Below are 23,391 nucleotides of genomic sequence, written 5' to 3'. Positions count from 1 at the left end.
CTGAATATAATTTCAAATCATATGTTGTCTTTTTAAAAAAGATTTTATTTATTTATTTGTCAAAGAGAAAGAGAACAAGGACAAGCAGGCAGAGTGGCAGGCAGAGGCAGAAAGAGAAGCAGGCTCCCCACAGAGCAAGGAACCCTATGTGGGACTCAATCCCAGGATTCTGGGATCATGACCTGAGCTGAAGGCAGCAGCTTAACCAACTGAGCCACCCAGGTGTCCCCATATGTAGTCTTTTACAGACAAATCACACACTTGAATTAGTGTTTTATATATGTGTATATATATGTATATTCATATATGTATGTATGTATATATATCATGTATATGTGTGTGTGTGAACACCTAAATATCTGTAATTCTTACGCTACAGTTTTAAAAACAAGCTAAAGAATGGATTCAGGTCTGCAGTAAGGGTAGCTGCTTACAGGAGGCTAGAATAAGCAGAAATGGGACATGATATTTGTTTGATGTCATGTGACATAATGGCTGAAAGGGGAATTTGCCCAACCACAGACAGACAGTTATGAATCAATATGAAGGGTCATTCCAGTACTACCCAGAAAGTATGAAAATCTCTAGTGAGAGTTGAAACCAAGAGATATAAGGTCCAAGATGCAATAGGCTCCAGGTGAAAAGTTATGAACTAATGTTAGGGGAGCTGATTCTACTCCTTGAAAATCCCTAGAGGCAACCATTGCAGGAGAGCAAAGCCTGAAGCACTGGGACTCAGGAATGTAAGCAGGATTTTGTCTCCAGGAAAGAATGTACTAAGAAGACAGGATTCATAAGACAGTGGTTTTCCTGAATAGTTCGCTGGAAGCAGGAATAGGGCAGACCCAGTTAAAGGGAATGCTGCATAGGGTAGGAATAAGGCTTGGGAACAATTTAGGTTCCCAGTAGATAATCATTAATATGTTACACAATTCACTTCAACAACTCCTTACTTCCAAATTGTCTTGCCGCACTATGTGGGGCCCACATTACCTTCCTTCTAGGCTATTTATAATAATCTTCTAATATATCTTTTTTTCCACAGTCTTTCACTTCTCTCATGTATTCGACACACCATTCCTAGGTTGACTATCTTTAGGTGTAGTTTTTATAAAATCCACCAGCAATATAAAATATTTAATGGCTTACCATCACTTATAAATAAAATTAGGTTTAAATTCCTTACTCATTCTGGCACCGAAAACTCTCAAAAATGAACAAACTTGTACTCATATCTCATCTAAAATTATTCCTCCACACACAAGCCACATTTTGTCATAACAGTATGCTTAACATTCATAACAATTCTGCTTAAACTCTGCACATTCCTTCTACCAAGAAATCACAGTCTCAGCTCACCAAAATTTTCCCAGCCTTCAAGCATGCCTCAAATGCTATGCCTTCAATGAAATACTTTTCCATTTCCCTATGTTAAGAACACATCTTCCTCTTCTCAACTTTTATGTTGTCTACATTAGTGGTGGACAAATTATATGGCCTACAGGCCAAATCTCTCCTATTGTATCTTATTAGAACACAGCCATTCTCATTCATGTACTTATTACTTGTGGTTGCTTTCACACTACACTGGGTTGAAGCGGAGTAGTTTGTGACAGAGACCACATGGCCCACAAAGTCAAAATCATTTACTATCTAGCCCTTTACATTAAAAGTTTTCTGATCTCTAATCTAGATAATGCTGATTAGGGAAAGACACATTTTTACAACTAACTATCCTAATAAAATATTTGAAGTATAGATTTTTATAATTTCACCATCATATAATCACCAACTATTGTTCAATTTAGTGTTATCTGAAGTGGTTCAAAGATCTATTTGAATACTCTGTGTGTGGGTGTGTGTAATTTGATTACCCAAGGAGTACAACCCCTTTTGTGCGCATTCTTACATCAATTTGGCAGTGATCCATACTTTAGGATGTTGAATTAATTATTCAAATGTGTTACCTAACTTATTGCAATAAAATATTTATGGTGTATGACTGAACTTTTTAGAACAGAGGCAGATAAAAGCTGGTATAAATTGCATAATAAAATTTTATTTTAATGGAATGGTTTGGGCTCAAGATTCCTCTATAAAACAGTTTTCTAATACAACTTCAAATGTTATTAGAAAAATATTTTACCCTATGTAAATAATGATAAAAATGTGCATTATATATTTGTTAATTAAAAGGGGTCAATAAAAAGTCAACAAAAATACATGGTATTAAAGCGTTGGAAACTCTGGGGACCTCCATAAGAGATAAGCCCCTTTCCAATCTCTGCCAGTCATGAGTCTCATGTTGTTGGTTATTTTTGCTACTATATCCTCTGCATCTAGCATAGTTTATAGGACTTAATAGTAGTTCAATACATTTTTTAAAATAAATGATTTATTTATCTATTTTCCTACCCTATGACTTTGGCAAATTCCTGGCAGAATACTTGCAAGTAAACAATGTTCCTTTAACCAAAGACTTAGTCTATATCCAATTACATGTGACCAAGTGAGAGGCATCAATTTAAGGTGACTAGCAGGTAGCCATGACTACTAGTGTCACCATTTCCCTGCATTCCTACCCCAGTGAGTTTTCCCTGACTTGGGAAATTATTATAATTTCAATGCCATTTATTCTTTTATTTCCTAAAGCTGGAACTTAAAGATGTTGAATCACTTCAAAAATGTGCAACAATACATGTTAATGAAATTCAAGTTAGAAGAGAAGATATTGTAAGATGTTTTAACTCCAGGTTTTCTCTTTTTTCTTCTCTTTTTAGGGGTGGATGTGGGCTTCCACACATAAAACATTTTATTTTCACAATTTAAAAAAGTTGTCAAAAATGAAAGAAATACTTCAGTTGTTTGTTTTCTGTTAATTTCCTCAAAGCAAGTTAATTCTAATTTTCAGTCTTCAACTAACTTTAAAGGGGATAAATACATTTCATTTAATGTCTGATCCATAATTTTGCAAAGGCTTGTTATCACCCAGTGAGTGGCATTAGTGTTTTGTTCTAGACAGGCATTCATCAATGATGTGAATAATTTGAGAAGGAAAGAGTGATAACTAAGGATTTTCTTTAATTTTTTTCTCTCACAATTTTTGCATTTTTAATTAAAGGGAGAAATTAAAGTACTTTTAAATTGAAAATTAAACAAAGAACCCCATGGGTATGCACTGGAAATGTGTTTTTTTCTTAATTAAAAAGACAAATGCCACGCAATATGAAAATGTAAGGCCTCGAGTGTGAACTCACGCATCTGTGATAACACTTCGGATAGCTACTTAATTAAATTAGTATTTTGTTATATTTTATTTTTATTAACCTTTATCCAGATTTCTGGGATAGGAGCAATTCAAAATATGCTCCCCTAAAGACCATAGTACTTTTACATTTATTGTGATGCTCAGAAGTAAGGCCTTTAAAGGTAAAATATTCCTTTGCTTCAACACTTTCATATAACTAAAAATTAACACTCTATTTCTTTTCCTTTTGAAAAAGTCATTGAAGTGTATATTATAATCTGAGTTAAAAAAAATTGTTCTCTTTCAAAATTTCAAGTAGCGTTTAAAGCTTCAGAGATGATTTTAGTCATTGAAGAGGTAACTGTTGGGGTTCTCTTTGGGTTAAAACACAAATCAAGAAAATTAAACAAAAGGGAAAAGTCTGTAAAGGTTGTTATTAAATTAAAATTAAAATTTATTTTATTCAATTAAATATTAGATTATAGCGACAAGAAATCTGTAAAAAATTCATTAGTAGTGGTCAATATCTTTGGCAAATGTCATCTATATTTGGACTTTATAGTTTTTTATTGAACAGAAGTAACTTTTCTGTGCATTAATTGTACTTCAGATGTCAGGATCCCTCTTTACTGGCTTCCACTTCAACAATAGAAAATTCAAGTACCAATTGTCTGCTTTTGCCTTACGATGCTTTCAAAGCAAAACGTGATAAAGATTTTTGAGTGGGAGACAGGAGCCTCGCTATTATCACCTACTTGGTGATGGCATCTTTCATTGATTTTCAGATTGTGTTTATCATAATCTTGCATTCACAAGATTATGGTTTTGTTGTATTTTTGGTTTTGTTGTATTGAACAACTCTGCTACTTGATTCTCTCATCTTCTCCTACCCGTCACATTTTTTTCCTACTGAAGAGTGGCTGCTTTTCTGGTTTCTCACCCACTCTGGCACTTTTGCTAGCGTGAAGGTATTCATGTGTATGATTGCTACATATCTGTTTAGGTTTCAAAGTCTCCTATTTTGTTTTGGCATGTGGTGCACACATGTTCCCCATTCAAATATGCTCACCTTACCTCCGATCAACAAATCTATTTGTTGCCCAGTTCTGAGATTCAGCCAGAGATTGGCCAATTCTCAAACCTATCCCTTAGTCTGTTCCCCATATTACCAGCTCCAAGTCTAATCCAGCTACCTTCCCGACAGGGTAGAAATACTAAAACATGAAGACTTTTTAGAGAGCACAAAGACATGGATATATTTAAGGGAATTCTTTCTTAGATCTTCAGCTCTGAGATATATCTAAAGTTGATCTGATAATGTACCTGTGATCAGCCTCACCTCTTTACTAATCATGCTTTTCTGATTAAAAAAAAAAGTCTCCAGCAATAAGCCCATGCATATACAGTCAACTAATATTTGACAAGGGAGCCAAGAATACTCAATGTGGAAAAGATAGTTTTTTCAAGAAACTGTGATAGGAAAACTGCATATTCACATGACAAAGAAAGAAATCAAATCCCTACCTTATGGATTGCTCACAAAAGTTAACTGAAAATGGATTAAACACTTAAATGTAAGGCCTGAAATCATAGGGAAAAAGCTCCTTGATGTTGGTCTTGGCAATAATTTTTTAAATATGACACCAAAAGCACAAGTAAAAATAAACTAGTGGGAATACATCAAACTAAAAAGCATCCTCACAGTAAAAGAAACAATCAAACAGAACAAAGAAGCAATCTACACAATGGGAGAAAATATTTGGAAACTTACATAATATAAGGGGGTTAATATTCAAAATACAAGAGACTCAGACAACACAACAGCAAAATAAAATAAAATACCAACTAACGTGATTTAAAAATGGAGAGGGGACCTGAATATACATTTTTCAAAGAAGACATCAAAATTGCCAATAGGAACATGAAAAGATGCTGAAGGTCACTAATCATTGGGGAAATGCCAATCAAAACAACAATGAGTTATCACCTCACACCTGGTAGAATGGCCATCATCAAAAAGACAGATAACAAGTGTTGGTGAGGATGTGGAAAAAGGGAACCCTCTGTACACTGTTGTTGGGAATGTCAATTGATATAGCCGCTATGTAAACCAGTATGTATATTCTTCAAAAATCTAAAAATAGAACTTCTAGTAATCCCAATCCTGGGTGTGTATGTGGAAATGAAATCAGATCTCAAAAAGATATATACACCCCTATGTTTATTGAAACATTGTTCACAATAGCCTAATCTATGGACCTCAGTGTCCATACATGGATGAATGGATGAAGAAATGTAGTATATACATACAACAGGATGTTACCCAAGAGAAAGAGGGAAAGTCTACCATTTGTGACAACATGGATGAACCCTGAGAGCATTATTCTAAGTGAAATAAGTCAAACGGAGAAAGACAAACTGTATTATAGGACTTATATGAAGAATCTTTAAAAAAAAATAAGCCAAACTCATAGAAAGAGTAGAATGGTAGTTGCCAGGGGTTAGGGTATGGGGAACCTGGGAAAATACTTATCAAAGGGTACAAATTTCCAGTTATAAGATAAATAAGTCTGGGGATGTACAACATGGTGATTGTAGTTAACAATATAGTGTTTATATACTCGAAAGTTGCTAAGAGAGTAAATTGTAAATGTTCTCACTACCCACATACAAAATCAATTATGTGAGGTGATGGGTGTATTAATTAAATTTATTGGGGTAAGCATTTCACAATATATATGTGTATCAAATCATCAAATTGTATACCTTAAACTTACACAATGTTATGCTAATTATGTCTCAGAAAAATGTTATATATTTGTTATACCTCAATAAAGCCGTAATTTTTTTCAAGTCATGCCTCACTAAGGCAAATCTTATTAAAACACATTGGTCCAGGGGGTAAAATCCTCTGGGGGATCAAACAAAAGAATTATTAGGGAATTCACTGGTCCTTTGGGAGAGTCCCTTGAGAGCATCTCTTAAAGATTAAAAGGGACAAACCCTTATTTCATCTGAGGAACAAACTCTGGCAAAGGCTCTGTTTTCATCTCAGGTTACCTTAGTTTAGGGCACTTTCCATGAAACAAGCGATTTAAATATTCAACTTCAAAGTTTCAAAAAGTATGTATTCATGTCACATATGATACAAGGGAGCTTATATTCATTGCAACTGTTTAAATATATGATGAAATGTTTTATATTTCAAACGCAGGAGAAATGACATAGTTTTTCCAAATTCCTCTAGAGTTCTTTGAGGAAAGCAATTTGAAGACCACCAGACCTTCTCAACCATAATTACACAGTAGAATTACTTGAGTTGCTTAAAAAAAAAAAAAAAACAGATATCCACGTACCACTGGGTAATCTCTGAAGGTAGGATTTGGGTCTGATAAGAAAATTTTCTAAAAGCTCAAGGTGATGTCCCTTTGCAGCCAGGGCTGAGAGCCACTGCACTCTGATCTGCTGAAGAGATCTTACCATCATTTCAAAGTCAACAATCTTAATATTTCTCCCTATAAAATGCTGTGGTTATAGAACTTGGTTACAATCATTTTCCTGGTAACTTCTTACTAACACTGAAACCGGATTATAAACTATGATAACCCAAAAAACCAACTATTTATGCTTCTTGGGGTTTTCTTCCTAGTTAATGGCATCCTGGAGTATAAACATACAGTCATATATAGTATAAAACAAAAATATATTTTATTGCACATAGAGGCATGTGAAGTCAAAGTATCACTTATCCTCTCTTTACGTCATAGCTGGGGTATCTAGCTAGCTCAGTCCATTAAGCATCTGTTTCTTGATTTTGGCTCAGGTCACGATCTCATTGTCCTGGGATGGAGCTCCTCATTGAGCTCCACACTCAGTGGGGAGTCAGCTTGGGATTCTCTTTCTTCTCCCTTTGCTCCTGCCCCCTCACGCTTTCTTTCTCTCTCAAATAAATAAATCTTAAAAAAATAAAGTAATAGCTATAAAGACAACATTAAGGGTTAACCTTACTGCATTCATATCACACTGAACTTTTCATTATGTGGGGGAAGAAACAGCTGTGTAAACTCTCAAAGGGACACATGCCACAGCTTTACAAGAGTGAATTCTGAGACCCATTGTGGGGAGTGACAGAGTAACTCTTTATTTAAAATTGCTCCTTCCACTTACTTTAGTAAACACTCACTGAGTACCTATCATGGCTTTGTCCTACGTTTTTACAGGCAATACAAAGCTTAATCCTTCCGTTGAAAAATATTTATTGAGCATCTACTCTGGGCCTGGTACTACTGTAGGAGGTTATGACACAGCTAATAATGAAACAGACAATAAGAATTCCTGTCCTCATTGATCTAGAGAAGGTGATCCCTACCTTTAAGTATCTTCAAACAAAACACTAAGAAAGCTAGACTACCCATGGAAATAAAGCATGTCATGTTTCGTATTACTAGTAGGATTTCTGGAGTTGACTGGTAAGTTACAAAAATCTTCCCGGACTCCCACCTCATTGTCTCCTAAATAATTAAAGACAGGCTGGAAATAAAAAAAAACAAAACAAAACAAAAAAATAATTAAAGACAGGCATACTCCCTGGCATTAGCTTCAAGGGAACTTCCATTCCAAAGAGGTATTTTTCCCAATATCTGGTTGCAATATATTTTGCACATGTGTAATAATTGACCTCATTGGAGTGGGCACATTTTCCACATCAACAATTTATTGCCTAGATCTGAGGGAGAATCAGCTCTGGAAATTCCATACCTAAAACTCATACTGCACTGTATGTTAACTAACATTAATTAATTAATTAATTAATTTTGAAAGAAAAAGCATACAGAAATTTAAAAAATAAAAAAAATCAAAAATAGCTCTAAAGAAAGAATCAACTCTGGAAAGTAAATCTAAAACATACAGAGAAATAATTGTATAAGAGAGGCAACTTTTTTTTGAAGAGAGGTAACTTCTTAAGTGAAGCAAATTACACACATACCCTAAAATTTAACATTTAGAATAGTAAATATAACACTGCTTTATTTACAACGATACTTTGCCATCTTAGAGATGAGGGATTTTAAACACTTGAGATCAATTTGTCAACTTGTTTTCAAAACTCCCAAGTTATATTTAACTACTTGATATTTCTTATTTTATCATATTGATTTTGACTAACTGCATAACTTTTTCTTGACAAGTGCTTCTCGTTAAAAAAAGATTTTATTTATTTACTTGAGAGAGAGAGAGAGAAAGAGAGAACAGGCATGAGAGAGGGAGAGGGGGAGAAGCAGAGGGGGAGAGAGAAGACAAGTGGACTCTGTGTGGAGCAAGGAGCCCAACACCAGCCAATCCCAGGAACCTGAGATCATGACCCTAGCCCAAATGAAGAGTCCAACGCCCAATGCCCAATGGACTGAGCCACCCACGTGGCCCCGTTTCTCTTAATAAACATTAACTCCATATCCTGGTATGCATAAAAAGTCTTAGAACAAAGCTGCATTCAAAGCTGTATTCCATCCTTATTAAATTAAAGAACAAATTGAAAATGTCACATTTATTAAGTTTATTTTCCTCCTCAACTTTAAATTTCTTTTCTTTTTTGCTTAAGCACCAAGTACCCTTTTGATCAGCATGAAAAACAAAAATGGAAACTGATGCTAATCTGGGCCAATGTTTTCACAAATTTTTTTTTAATGACAATGTGTTCCAGAATTGATGGAACAATATCTATAGAAAGCTGCATAAAAGCTCAGATACAGACAGAGATGATATAGATATAGATAAAGGTAGAAAGAAACAGAGAGAACCAGTCAAAATTCCTAAAGAACAAATGACTCCTTAGAGATTAATCCATATAACAATACCATTAAGCATCCTGGATCATGGTAAAATTACAATTACAATGTTTTTTAAAAAATCTACTACAGTCTCCCCCATTCTTTTTAATCTATCAGGCACAAGGAGTTGCAGCCATTTTCCTTTTTGTATGTGGAAAATTTCCCCTATCCTTTTCCACTTGCTTCCTGTGAGCTTGACGGTTTCTTACCAATTATCAATTTCATTGTGACTCCTTAATATAAATAGCACCACCCACTACCTAATTCGCTATTGTACACAAATATTGGCAACTTAATCATGTAAGGAAGTGGTAAATAAATATCCTGAAATTATTTTACCAGTTGATTTGACAGCACTCAGGAGATACTTTATGAGAATTGTTCACAGATTCTATTTAAGGCACTGACAAGCATGAATATATTTAAGGCAGTTTTGAATATGAAGATGCCACTTCATTTTAATGACTTTCAGTTGAATTAAACATTAATATAAAATAGTTGTTTTAGAAAAAGTTAATATATAGAAATGTTCATTTTTAAAAGAGAGAGGTTGAATGATTTGATATGCATTTAGCTATTTGAGATTAAAGTTATACACATATTTCTACTTTAAGCTATCCCTCTATATATAATATACAAATGTATATTTTTATAGTATATCAAGAGTCAACAAACTATGGCCTGTAGGCAAAATCTAGCTCCTTCCTTATTCTTGTAAATAAAGTTTTATTGGAATACAGCCATGCTAATTTGATGATGTATGATTGTCTGTAGGTGGTTTCATGCTACAACAGCAGAGATGAGTAATTGTGACAGTGACCATCTGGCTTGCAAATCCTAAAATATTTACTCTCCGGTCTTTTGCAGAAAAAGTTTGTCCACCACCACTCTACTGGGCAGTTGAAAATCTATGTGTGTGTGTATGTGTGTTTCCTCTCCTGGTATATTTTTAAATCTATTTTATCCTGCCAGCACATTGCAGCCATTTCAGCATTTATTAGATTGTAAGTTATGGAAAAATTTTTCTCCATCATTAGCTAAATGTTCCTAATTGCTAACATATCTTTCCATTATGGTAAAATAGATTTAGATTTGTCAACTTAAGCCCTCATTGGAAAGCAAAAAATTGGGGAATTTTCCTGTCTACCTTGACACTTTCTAACCAGTTTGCATTTCCCAAGTCGTTAAGTTTATGAGAGTAAAGTTGCTGATATTGTCAAGAAAGGAGAATTAGAAAAGCTAAAAAGAATGTCAACTGTCAAGAGAATTCCCTTAATGTAGTTTTCTTCCCCTGACTATATTCTCCTTTCTTTTTTTTTTTTGTTGTTTCTTTCCTTTCTTTTTCATTTGTGTCAATTAAATGTGTTCCTCTTTTCAACAGTAAGAACACTGGTACATAACTGAAGTGTTTTATAAAATAAGATTATTTTATTCCTCCTTAAATTCTCTGTGTGTGTGTGTGTGTGTGTGTGTGTGTGTGTGTGTGTGTGTATGCATAAGTTACTCATTTAAACCACCCTTTCTTTACTGGTCAATATTGTAAAATATTTCTTCACTCTTAAGGGGAGATTCCTGTAAGAAAAGGGATACATTACCGGTAGCACTTTGCTCATGGAGCCCAATTTAGATTTAGTAAGATGTGTTTCATTATCCAGATTTACTATTAGAAGAGCTGTGGGAATTTGCAAAATGACTACCTGGTGTGCATGCTTAAAAGACTCAGATTAAAATTGCCCCTTTTAGTTATACCTCTAGAACAACACACCCATACCTTATAGTGAAAATGATAAATTACTCTTATTTTTCTTTACGCTTTCTCCCTCTCTCTGTCACTCTCAGATACAGTCACATTCCTACTTACACATCATTGCTACTGCAGTATTATTAAACTGCAAATACTCTATGCTTTGAGCCAGAGAATAGGTTAAAAGTATCATTCATAGTAACCTAGGTTCAAATCCTTAGTTTCCCAACTCCTCAATCACATAGCCAGTAATCTTTGGCAAGTGATTTATCCATCTCTGTTTATGCTTCCTTATCTACAAAATGGGAAGAATAGTACTTCTCTCTAGATTGTTGTATATATAAATTAAGATAATACCTGTTGTTAGTGACTGAACGTTTGTACCCCCCAATTCATATGCTGAAGTCCTAACCTCCAGTATGGTAGTGTTTGGAGGTGGGGTCTTTGGGAGATAATTTGGTTTAGATGCGGTCATAAGTACTGGGCCCTTGTGATGGGATTAGTGACCGTATAAGAAAAGGAGGAGACATCAGCGCTCTCCCTCTCTGCCATGTGAAGACAGTAAGAAGGTGGCCCATCTGAAAGCTGGGAAGTATATCCTACCCCTGAACCAACCCTGCCAGCACCTTGGCCTTGCACTTTCCTGCTTCCCAGAACAGTGAGAAATAAATGTTGTTTAAGTCACCCAGTCAATGGAATTTTAAAATTTTATATTTTTATTATTTTTATTGAGATACAATTTATGTATAATATCATGTTTAGGGTATACAATGTATTGATTTGATACATTTATATATTGCTTTAGCTAACACTTCCATCATGTCACACAGCTATTATTTCCTTTTCGTAGCGAGAACTTCTAAGATCTTGTCTCTTAGCAATATGAAACAGTATTATTAACTAGAATCACTATGCTATGCATTAGGTTTCCAGGACTTATTTACCTTAAAATTGGAAGCTTGAGCCTTTTAATATTTCCCCACTCCTCACCCCCAGTAACCACCACTGTAGTGTGTTTCTACAATTTTGGCTTTCTTAGATTCCACATATAAATGATATTTTATAACATTTGTTTTTCTTTGGCTTATCTCACTAAGCATAATGCCCTCAAGATTCATCCATGTAGTCACAAATGGCAGAATTTTCTTCTTTCATATGACTGAATAGTAAATATATAACATATCACCCTGTTAGAAAGGTTGTCATCAGGAAAACAAGAGATAAGTAGGGTGAGAATGTGGAAAAAAGAGAACCATTGTGCATTTTTGGTGAGAATGTAAATTGGTTCACCTACTATGAAAAAAAGTATGGAAATTCTTTGAAAAAAGTAAGACTAAAACTACCATATTATCCACCAATCCCACTTGTGGATATATATTCAAAGGAAATTGAAACAGAATACAAAAATATATCATTACTACTATATTTAGTACAACATTATTCATAATAGTCAAGATATGGAAACAGCCAGAGCATCTGTCAATGGATAAAGAAGATGTGGTATACACATACTATATGGTATTTTGTTCTAGCAGCCTGAACTGGCTAAGACACCAGCAAATGACAAGTTCTAGACCCAATATATAGTATTGCTTGGCTATTAGATATTGACTGTTAGATATTATTAATTCCTTCTGAGAAATGACATACTTGAAATTTTTTTTTGTATTTTCAACCATCTACTTCATATTTTACTTCTGTTTTGCCTTTATTTTAATAATTCTGCCCCTTTTTAAAATTTGTCAAGGAGTCTTAGTAATAATTAGTGTGTGCATTTGTGTGTGTTCTGCATGGGTGTGCATATCATTTGTGACTACATAGATGGATCTTGAGGGCGTTATGCTTAATGTGATAAGCCAAAGAAAGACAAATGTTTATATATATGTTTAAAATGATTTTGAATCCAATTTTTCATGTTTTTGACTGTTCCAATCAATAGATTAATAGATTTGTATTGGTTAGTGATAAAGCTGAGTCTTTACTATATTCAACCTCTGTAATATGGACACAGAATTTAGAAGTATTACTTTTTTTTAAAATTTTTTATTTTTTATAAACAAATATTTTTATCCCCAGGGGTACAGGTCTGTGAATCACCAGGTTTACACACTTCACAGCACTCACCAAAGCACATGCCCTCCCCAATGTCCATAATCCCACCCCCTTCTCCCAAACCCCCTCCCCCAGCAACCCTCAGTTTGTTTTGTGAGGAAAAAAAGTCTAAAACAATTCAGTATTAAAGAAAATTTTGCCTTAAAATTATTTATAGATTTGGGCAGGGAGAATGAGGACACATTTAAATAACAGTGAATTTCATAGCATTAACAGTCTAATAGTTCAGATTTTCTCACTTTTCTTCATCTGTAATTTCACTCTGTCACATTCTATTTTAAAGGAATCTTTCTGAATTAAATGCATAAGCAAAATCTCAGTGGTTCCCCATAACCAAGAGGATAAGCTTTCAAGCTCCCCCATGATCTGTGTTACTCCAATTCTCCACTCAATCTCCAGAATTAACTTGTATGAATCTTGCCTCCAACCAAACTGGCTTATTACTGAACTTTAAATGCACTGAATCAAACTTGCCATGCACTGAAGCAAACTTGCCCATGCAAAGTGCCCAGGCCACTTTGCTATCCTTTCCACATATAAATTCAATGTTCACGGAAGTCCTATTAATGAAATGGAGTCTTCCCTCACTATTCAAGTATAAGCTGGATATTCCCTTTTATTAATGAATAAATTTCTTATTTACACCAACAATCTTTGTCCTTAAAATTCACTCATTTATTCTTCACATGAGTGATGGGTGACTTCTGTATGCCAGAGACCCAATCTCTTACAGCAACATATAATATATACTATGCATGTTTTCTACCATCAAGGAGTTGACAGATGAGTTAGTCAACAATTGTATTACAGAGAGGTATCTCTTATAAAAGAATTGTGTTATTGGAGCTCAAAAGAAGAGCTTATTTTAGACAAAGTATTCTAAGATTGAATATTTTAAGTGAAATAATGTCATAAGAGCTCTTGCTAATAATCACTATAATAAAGTCCAGGAGATGATACACCTGTCTTTCATTGAATCTTACAGTAAAGTGAAATAAATAATACTAAAGCAAAGCTCTGCAACTTATAACTATTGTTTGCTCATTAATATCAATGCTTCAGATACCAAATCACCCTGGATAATCACAAAGATACATTCTTATGAAAACTGCCTCTTGGATAATTACAATACATGCAGAAACCATAAACTTTATGGATAAACACTGAGGAAGTAAATTATTTTTCTTTGAGAAAGTAAAATATTTTGCTTCTTTTTGGAAGGAAAGCAAACTTTTTCTTTTTTTAATATGAGGCTCACATAACTGTCTCAGTATGAAACTAGGGAAGGCATCTTTACAATGAAAACTAACTAACTGGAAATTTTGTTTTTATAGGAAAGATGAAGCAGTCTCTCTTTGGAAGAGTAAGAAGGTCTCCACTAGATATTCAAACCACATGTACATAAATGGAGACTCTAACAAGGCAATAGAGTTTGATATAATAGGAAAAATGTGTAAGTACATGTGGATCATGGTTTTCAGGATAAATGGGTTTTTTTAAATGCTCAGTTCGTTTTTATAACTTAGGAAACTGAGGGTCCACAATAATAACAATTAAAAGGTGAGTATTCATTCCAATTTTCATCATGTAAAATCTGTTTTAAAACTATATGGTTTAAAATTCAGTGGTGTGCTGATGGATGTTTAACAACAGTTTTGTGGCAGAGAGGAGTGTGATTTGTAGTATTTGTTATGCTGTTGTGAGTTGGTACAAGTTGGCTCCACTGTATCACTGGTTGAAATGTTCTGAGACCATTTCAAATGACACTTGGTATTCACTTTTGTGAAAATGGCAATATTATATTCTCTGAGAGCATACTCCATGTATAACTACTTGTATGTTGCTAAATGATTATTAGTATGTTCACTGCTGTGGACTGTCAGGTGCACTGTTAACTCTTAAGAAGCATTCTTTCTAAGTACTGTCTTACAGAAAGAAAACAGTTACCTGAGATCAGTTGTTCCTTTCACCAGGTTATATATGGTTTAATAAAGTCTTGGGAATGATCAGAACTATAATTGTTTCTTAGTTTTAGATGATTAATAATACAACACTTATTTTAGTACTCTTTACTCTTTTTTAAAAAAAGATTTTATTTATTTATTTGAGAGAGGGACAGCATGAGCAGGGGAGGGAAAAGAGAGAGAGGGAGAAGCCGACACCCTGCTGAGCAGGGAGCCTGTCAGGGGGCTCAGTCCCAGGACTCCAAGATAATGGCCTGAACAGAAGGCAGTGGCTTAACCACTGAGCTACCCAGGCACCTCAAGGATCTGAAGATGGTTCACTGACTGAGCTACCCAGGCCCCGCAGTACTAATTACCTCTTAATTATTTTTTTAACTTTTTTTTAAAAGATTTTATTTATTCATTTGACACAGAGAGATCACAAGTAGGCAGAGAGGCAGGCAGAGAGAGAGAGAGAGGAGGAAGCAGGCTCCCCGCGGAGCAGAGAACCCGATGCGGGACTCGATCCCATGACCCTGAGATCATGACCTGAGCCGAAGGCAGCGGCTTAACCCACTGAGCCAACCAGGCGCCCTTTTTTTTAACTTTTTAAGCAGAATAACCTAAGTATTGTCTGATATAACCTAAATTAGGAGTCAGAATATGTTACATGACTCATTAAAAAAAAAAGTATTAAAATGCCTGTCAAAGTTGTTTGCTTGCTGTGTTTCTAATCACATATAAAATAAAATGAAGTACACACATAAAATGAAGCCACACTTAGGGAGGCTTTTAACAGTTCATGACTCTTCAACATTTAAACCATACTGCTTTTTGCTTGGTTTTCAAGCTATGCCTTTGTTCTGAGGGATCAAAATTTCAAAGAGAGTTTTCTAAATAAAAAGTTATGACAGAAAATATATCTTGAGAACCATTTGATACTATATTATAAATTTCAGATAATTTTACTGCTTTCAGCTATTATCTTGAACTAAAAGTATTACTTAAGCAGTAGTTATTTCTAGTTCAACCTTCTCTCATTTGAAACCATTTTCTTAGTATTAGTGTATTGGAATTATTAAGATATTTAAGTAGTTTCAAAATTGATTTTGGAATTAATAAACGATACTTGAAAAACAGCAACTTTATTACAGGAATTAGATCATAGTAAATGTTTATTTTCCCCTTTTAAACCAAACCCTTTCAATCCTTTGGTTTAAACTCTAAGCCTTAGGCCACTTGTTTTTCCAGGGCCCGTATTTCTAACTAGGACAGGGAGCAAAGTGACTCATTCAGATGAACTTAAATAGCTATATTAAACACTTGAAACCACTGCAATAATTTTATAGAGACTATAATGTAAATGTAGCCATAAAACGGATAGGGTAGAGGTCAATTATAGTCTACTTCATTGCAGGTTTTCTTTGATAACAGCTAACTGTATGATAAACAAACACATTTGTAGATGCAATTCCATTTTTAAAAACAAAGGCATTTATGTATAATGCATAAAACTTCTAACTCAGAAGTAGTGAAGGTCTGACCCTGTTTGTGAAAGGCAGCTAATGGCTAAGCCAGCAGGGTTCCAAAAGAGATAATGGTATCCTACCGGTAAGTAAAACTTAATGCAGACCCAGAAAGTTAGCTATTGATTTTCTGCTCACTAGTGGGATCTCTTCTCTCCTTAAGAGTGAATCTAAGACAGTGGAGATTGGAGTGCTCACTTTATAATAGTCTATTAAGCCTTTCAGAACCAAGGTGTACCTTTTAGTGTGCAAAGAGAGGTATAACATCCTGTTGACCTCACAGTGAACTCTGTTTCATGGATGTGTCCAATTCTAACATTTATATCTCAAGAATATTCCAGAAAACAGAGGTTCACATGACTAGGTATAAATGGATTGTCTATTTTTATACAGTGACACATTAGCACCTGGAGATTTACTGTTTCTGTTTCCCCACTATAAAAGCATGGAGCAGGCAATACCAGTGCAAACTTCAAGCTAAACCAATAAATGTGCTTCAGCTTCAATGCATGAGGGCAACGATAAAAAAAGGAAAGCTGGAATAAATTATCTTTTTTGCCAGTACTGCCTCAAATTAGTGTTAATTGTGATGGTGTTTTTGTCTTTTTGTTTTTTCTCCTATGTGGGTTCTTTTACCCCAGGAAGTGTTACATGTCTTTAATTTGCCTGCACTACAGAATAGCATCAGGAAACATGATTTACAGTCAGGGCTATCTAGTCTTACTTAGATTATAACCAAAGGATTGACTATACATAGATTGTGCATTTTTTACTTATATACTTCCCCCAAACTATTTCATGACTCTTTTGTTGAGATCATTGTAATTAATAAAACAAACATTATCAATATAAATGAAGTATGGCACCATTTTCTGGGGCTGTCCATTCATAAACCTGACTGGGAAAATATTTCTTCACATTTCCGTTTGTCCTTAAATGTTATATTCTATACCTTCACACCCATTTTCCAAGATGAGTATGATAGATAAAAAGACCACAAATTCTCCCATCTCTGCATGATGTCCCTTTTCAGTGTAATGGTACAACTTCTAACATGAGGTAACATCTATGTCGCCATGCCTTGTACCTGGGCTTGGCCATATAACTTGTTTTGGTTGATGAGACATTAGCAAAAGTGACAGAAGGACAGATATGAAAAGTACCTTTGTATTGGTGCTTGTATTGTCTTGCTGCTCTTAGGACACCTGTTGTCAATATATGAATTAGGATGGGCTAGCCTCTTGGACATGCAGAAGCACTTAAGGAGAAAAGCTCAGTCACTCCCCTGAGGTCCCAGACATAGCAATAAGCCCAGATGACCTCACACAAAGCAGAGACAAACCATCTTAGCAGAGTCCAGCCCAAACTGATGACCTCACAGAACTGTGAGCAAATGATTATTGTATTTTGGAGGCTGGCTGTCATATAGCAGTTAGTTTGGTTTAGTAAGGTTTAAGGGCTTAAAATAATGGGGTAGGAAGCATCTACACACCAGCCAACATACGTGGCCTGACTCCCCCAAACCTCTAACCCAAAACAAGTTGGATTCAGCAAAGTTTTCATATGAATTTAAACAGAGTCAGAAAGGGGAATTTTCAAGTTATGATGAATAACAGAGCTGAAAGATGATAATTTATTTTGACTATGGTGGCCATTATGTGGTCATTTGTAAGGAGAAGAAAAGGTGTGAATGAGAGAAGAACACAAAATCTATACAGAGAAATGAAAAAACATCCTCTTGAGGGTGGAGTAAGACAACCTGTGATCACTGAGACTGAAAGAGAGAGACAGGGATGGACATACGGACAGAGACCCCTAGTTCCTAACAATTTTCCAGGTCCAGGTCCAACTTTGAATAAGACACATTACACTTTGATCCCTGTGCACAGATTTCTGTATGATTCTCCTAAAGGTTCTTACTCTTTAGGTTGTCAAAAACAAAGCCCCAAAGATGTTTGATTACATAAGGGTAGAGGTTGTTCATAATACAAAGAGTGAACTAAGATAAATATTAATTATATAAGTGAAACATAACATGTAAATTTTTTTGAAATTGGGAATAAAATGAAGAAATTGTATTAGTGTCTTTTATTATTTTACTTATCAATATTAAGATCAACCACTGCAACTAAGTCCTTTATCTCTTTGTTTTAAATTAAGTAGAAATGAAACTCTGAATAAATATAGTCAATACACTAAAAGTTGAACATTACACTTTACCAAATGGGACTAATTTGTAGATTCGTTAATGGTGTTGAATAAATGTCAATTTCTTGATTTTTATAATTTTACTATGATTATGTAAGTTGTTAAAATTTGGGGAAGGTGGATAAAAGGTACACAAGAACTCTCTATGCTATTTTCAGAAGTTTTTTCCAAGTTGAAAACTGTTTCATAATAAAAATGTTAAAATAGGTAAGATACCGAACAAAGAACATTTGTTTATCTTTCATTCTCAGTGAAATCCCACTGAATGACAAGGACTGGATGAAGAAGAGTCCATTCTCACACTAAAATAAAATGATGGATGTCATCAGCTAACTGGAATATTTGCAGATAATTTTATGAGTAAAAGTAAGCAGGTGGGATCACTTGTCTGAAGAACCAAAGCAAAGAAAATTTCACCCAAAATACAGGCAGGAGGGTTCTACTTTTCAGGAAAAGAGCTATTCTTCCCAACATATCCCTGGAGAGTCTCCAAAATTAGCAACAATGAGTTCTAAGACACAATTCATGAAGTAATAATCATGCCAACTCATTAAACAGGACTTCCCACACATTTCTGCATCCCAGCATATACAGATGATTACATTCATGTGGAATGGTAAAATGACACAGGAAGGGTGCTTCAGGTAGATTTATTTGATGGAGGCTTGTATGACATATGCAGAGTGGAATTATCTGTAGACAAGAGTGTTCTACATGATAATATAATAATATAGGCCAAGATTGCAGACAGATTTCATACTGTGCCAATGAGACTGTACTGATTTCGACTTTCTGAGACACTACTGAATTTTAAAGTCATGTTGAGGAACATGAGGAGAGGACGTCAAGATCAAATAAAATGTCTGCCAAGGACCATATGTCATGTGCATTCCTTTTTTGGCTTAGGCATGAGGCAGTAAGTATTTGAATCAGCAGGTGGGATCAGTGTAACCATGAAGCAGGAAAGAATTAGGACCATTAGGATAATTAATAATAAAATGTTAACACTCTCGAAACCAGTCACAGATGTCAATTTCTCTTTCTCAGTTGGGTCTGATACCAAATGAGATTTGGAGTTAAAGGACAGGCAAGTATCAAAAATAATGGACACTTCTGACATTGGTGACAGAATTAACGGATGGCAAATTTAGAGATGATGAGGTGACTTGTGTTGCTTAATAAGAAGGAAGAGAATAGTAAACAGAAGATGAGAAATAAAAGAGGGGAGATTTTGGGGCCACATGGAGATGTCCCAGTGAAACTTTCTAATAAGTAGCTGACCATATGGGATTTGTTCTTTGGAAGGAAATACAAGGTCATTGTTAAAGCTGTAAAAGTAGATGATCATGAAGGAAAAAAGGAGAAGAGGCAAATGAACGGTGAAAGAAGATGAGAAAGGAGAGCCATGAAGCAGACATCACTAGATAAGAATATATCAACTGCAGCAACAGCACACACTCACATCCAGTGCTGAACTCTTAACATTTTGTCTATTTGTATATTACAAAGAATAAGAAGTCATTGCAGAAGGGAAAATAGAAGAAAAAATAGCAACTTTAAAGTTTGTTTAATACCAATATTTCAATGATGTCTTTTTCATACAACTGATAAAATTCAAAGAGCAATAAGCATATTCTAAAATATTTCCTTCATTCCTTCATTTTCTAGTAAAATTTGTTTCTTTTTATTTGACATATACCAGAAAGGCTCTAATAGAATTCTAGTTCTGCTGCCTTTATTTTGTTCTCATAATTGTGTTTCAAATATTCACATGAATGCCTGCAAACACAAATACTTTTAAACATGTCTCTAAATTTTGCTTGATCTTGACCTAAGAATACTGATAATGAGGTGGTCCCTGTCTTCTGGGTTAAAGGTTTTAATTAAAACCAATCTGACAAGGACTGACTGCAAATCATCACTGGCTTGTTATGTGTTTAATTGTCTGTTAATTTGTTGGTGGTCCCAGATCTATTCTTGGATAATAAATGTCCATTTCATTAAAACTCCTACCTCAGCTGCAGCAAATTAGTATCCTGAATAGACTCTGAGAAACCATTTCCTTTATTCTTCACTGGCAAGAAAAGTTCTCTGTCACTCTGCAAGTACATGAAATAGGTGTTACATGCCTATTCTAGATTTAAATTAAGAATTCTATCCCCAGAGCTTTCTTTGTTGTATTTTTAATGACGATTGTGTCTCTTCAAATAAAATTCAAATTGTGACCTGGAAAACGCTGGACATATATTATCCTATAGGATTCTGTGATGACCAACTGAAAGATACCAAATAGTCTGTAAATTTCTAATTCATTAAAAAAAAAAAACTTTTGAAGCTTTCCAAAAACAAAGGCCAAGTGCAAATGTTTTCTCACACACACACACACACACACACACACACACACACACGTCAAACTGATACAGATGAACTCTATTTTAAGTCATTGTATCTAGCTTAGCGGTGCAAGCTTACAAAGGATTCTCTCCAAAAATCCTCCCAACCAAATACTTACCTATAGTTCCAAACCAAAAGAATAAGAGAATATAGGCTGTATTTAAAAATAAACTGCCTTTAAAAAAATAAAAATAAACTGCTTTTGAGGTAATATGAAGTATACTATGATGTACTTTCTCATTAGTTTACGAAAGCTATTTTATTCAAATTCTCCAAAACACAATCTGCAAGACTTAACTGTATGTCAAGGGGATGTCTCTAATAATTTAAAAAGATTCCCCACATTTTCATGTGAAGGGCTTTCATTTTTCTGACCCCTGTGTAAAACAGTAAATAATACAGATTCAGAAAGTAAGTCATAGGTGTTTTGGAGCGTTGCTTCCAATTCTTCACTCCCATACTGTAATAGGATTATTCATCTGTATATTTTGCTCTATGGTTTTGTGGTGCTTCCTCCTGGAATAGGAGGAATATATCCTTTTAACACAATTGCTTTAGTCATTGATGTGACTTCCTCTGGACAAGAGAAGATGGATGAAAGTGGCACTGTGCTTATTATTAGCTGAACCTTTGAGAGGTAGTCCAGATTTCTGCCAGTTCTCCGGAGCTTCCACTCTTTGCCATGCAAATAATATACTCTAGGGAGCTACTGTTCCTTCAGCATGGATCTCAAAATTAATATATAAGAAATAACTTGAATCCATCCCAAAACCTTGAATTCAGCATAATTCAGTAAAGCTCAAGCAAGAACAGACAAGATAAGTTAAAATACAGCCAAGCTGTAGACCTCTGACAATGAAATAAATAATTGGTGTGGCAAACTGAGCTTTTGGGTTTTTATAAAGCATTATCACTGTAGCCTGCCTAGTCAAATTCCATGGCAGGGTGCCATTTTCAGCCATTTGCCTTTGTCTTGGAAATTTTAGCAGATGAAAACAGATGACAGGAATAAGTGTACTAGTATAGCAGGTCTATGAAATCCAACAAACCCTTACTAAGAACCAACTATAGGGTTATATTCTTCAAGAACTAGATATTTAAATCTACTGACTTGGTAGAGCATCATCAATCAATGGCATGTACTCATCAACTATAGAATAATTCACACAGAGCATCAGAAAACCTATTCTTTTTCTTAAATTTTTAAAATTTTTTATTAACATAAAATGTATTATTAGAACCAGGGGCACAGGTCTGTGAATTGCCAGGAGAAAACCTATTCTTTTTAAGTTCCCATAGACATATATCAATATTGACCATATCTTGAAACATAAGACAAACATTGGCAAATTTAAAAGAACTGAAGTCATACAAAGTGTGTTCTCTGACCACCATGGAAACAACCTAAAAACAAGTAACAGAAAGATAAAGGAAAATCTCTTAACATTTGGAAACTACACAATACACTACTAAATAATCCACAGATCAAATAAAGAGTCTCAATGAGTATCAAAAATACATTGAAGCAGAGAGGGGTATGGGTTAAATAGGTGATGGGTATTAAGGAGTGCAACTGTTGTGATGAACAAAGAGTGATGTATGGAAGTGTTGAATCACTATATTGTACACCTGAAATTAATATCATGCTATATGTTAAATAACTAGAATTTAAATAAAAACTTTTAAAGATCCATTGAACTAAATAAAAATGGAAACACAACCTGTAAAAATGTATGGGATGAAGCCAAACCAGTTTTAAGAGGAAATCTGAAAGCACTAAATGCATATGTTAGAAAAGAGGAGAAATCCCAAATCATAATATAAGTTCCTGCCTGAGGAATCTAGAAAAATACCAAAATAAACCTGAAGCAAGCTGAATGAAGAAAACAATAAAGACAAAAACAAATATCAAATAAATTGAAACAGAAAAGTGACTGAGAAAATCAGTGTTCTATGGAAAGTGCAATAAAACTGTCAAACCTCTAGCAAGACTGAAAAATGCAAAAGAAGACAGACATTATTAATATTAAGAATGAAAAAATCACAATTACTACAAATCCTGCAAACATCAAAAAGATAATAAGAGGGAGGAGTCAAGATGGTGGAGGAGTAACAGACAGAGATGACATCAGGTTGCAGGAGTTCAGCAAGATAGTTAACAAACCATTCCAAACACCTATAATCCCAACAGGAAATCAAAGAGAAAAAGAGCAGCAATTCTAGAAACATAAAATCAACCACTTTCTGAAAGGTGGGAGGTACAGAGAAGTGAATCCAAAGTGATGGGAAGATAGACCACGGTGGGAGGGGCTGGCCCCCGGTAAGCAGTGGAGCAATGGAGCACAAAATCAGAACTTTTAAAAATCTGCTCCACTGAGGGACATCATCA

At 34.7% G+C, this 23,391-nt stretch overlaps 1 protein-coding gene and 1 long non-coding RNA gene across 3 annotated transcripts in view; one reads left to right on the top strand and one right to left on the bottom strand.

Moving 5' to 3' along the window:
• IL1RAPL1 (interleukin 1 receptor accessory protein like 1) overlaps nucleotides 1-23,391 on the bottom strand; it is a 1,474,879-nt gene that overhangs the window by 541,137 nt on the left and 910,351 nt on the right. The window lies entirely within an intron of this gene.
• On the top strand, nucleotides 1,739-22,442 carry LOC116582695. Its single transcript, XR_004282495.1, has 4 exons — nucleotides 1,739-1,753; nucleotides 4,064-4,069; nucleotides 18,980-18,982; nucleotides 22,379-22,442. It is a non-coding gene; the product is annotated as an uncharacterized LOC116582695 (long non-coding RNA).

This window comes from Mustela erminea, chromosome X (genome assembly GCF_009829155.1).
Source record: "Mustela erminea isolate mMusErm1 chromosome X, mMusErm1.Pri, whole genome shotgun sequence".
In the NCBI taxonomy this organism is placed as follows: Eukaryota; Metazoa; Chordata; class Mammalia; order Carnivora; family Mustelidae; genus Mustela; species Mustela erminea.
The sequence above is the reverse complement of the archived record's forward strand: the minus strand, read 5'-3'. Positions and strand labels throughout refer to the sequence as shown.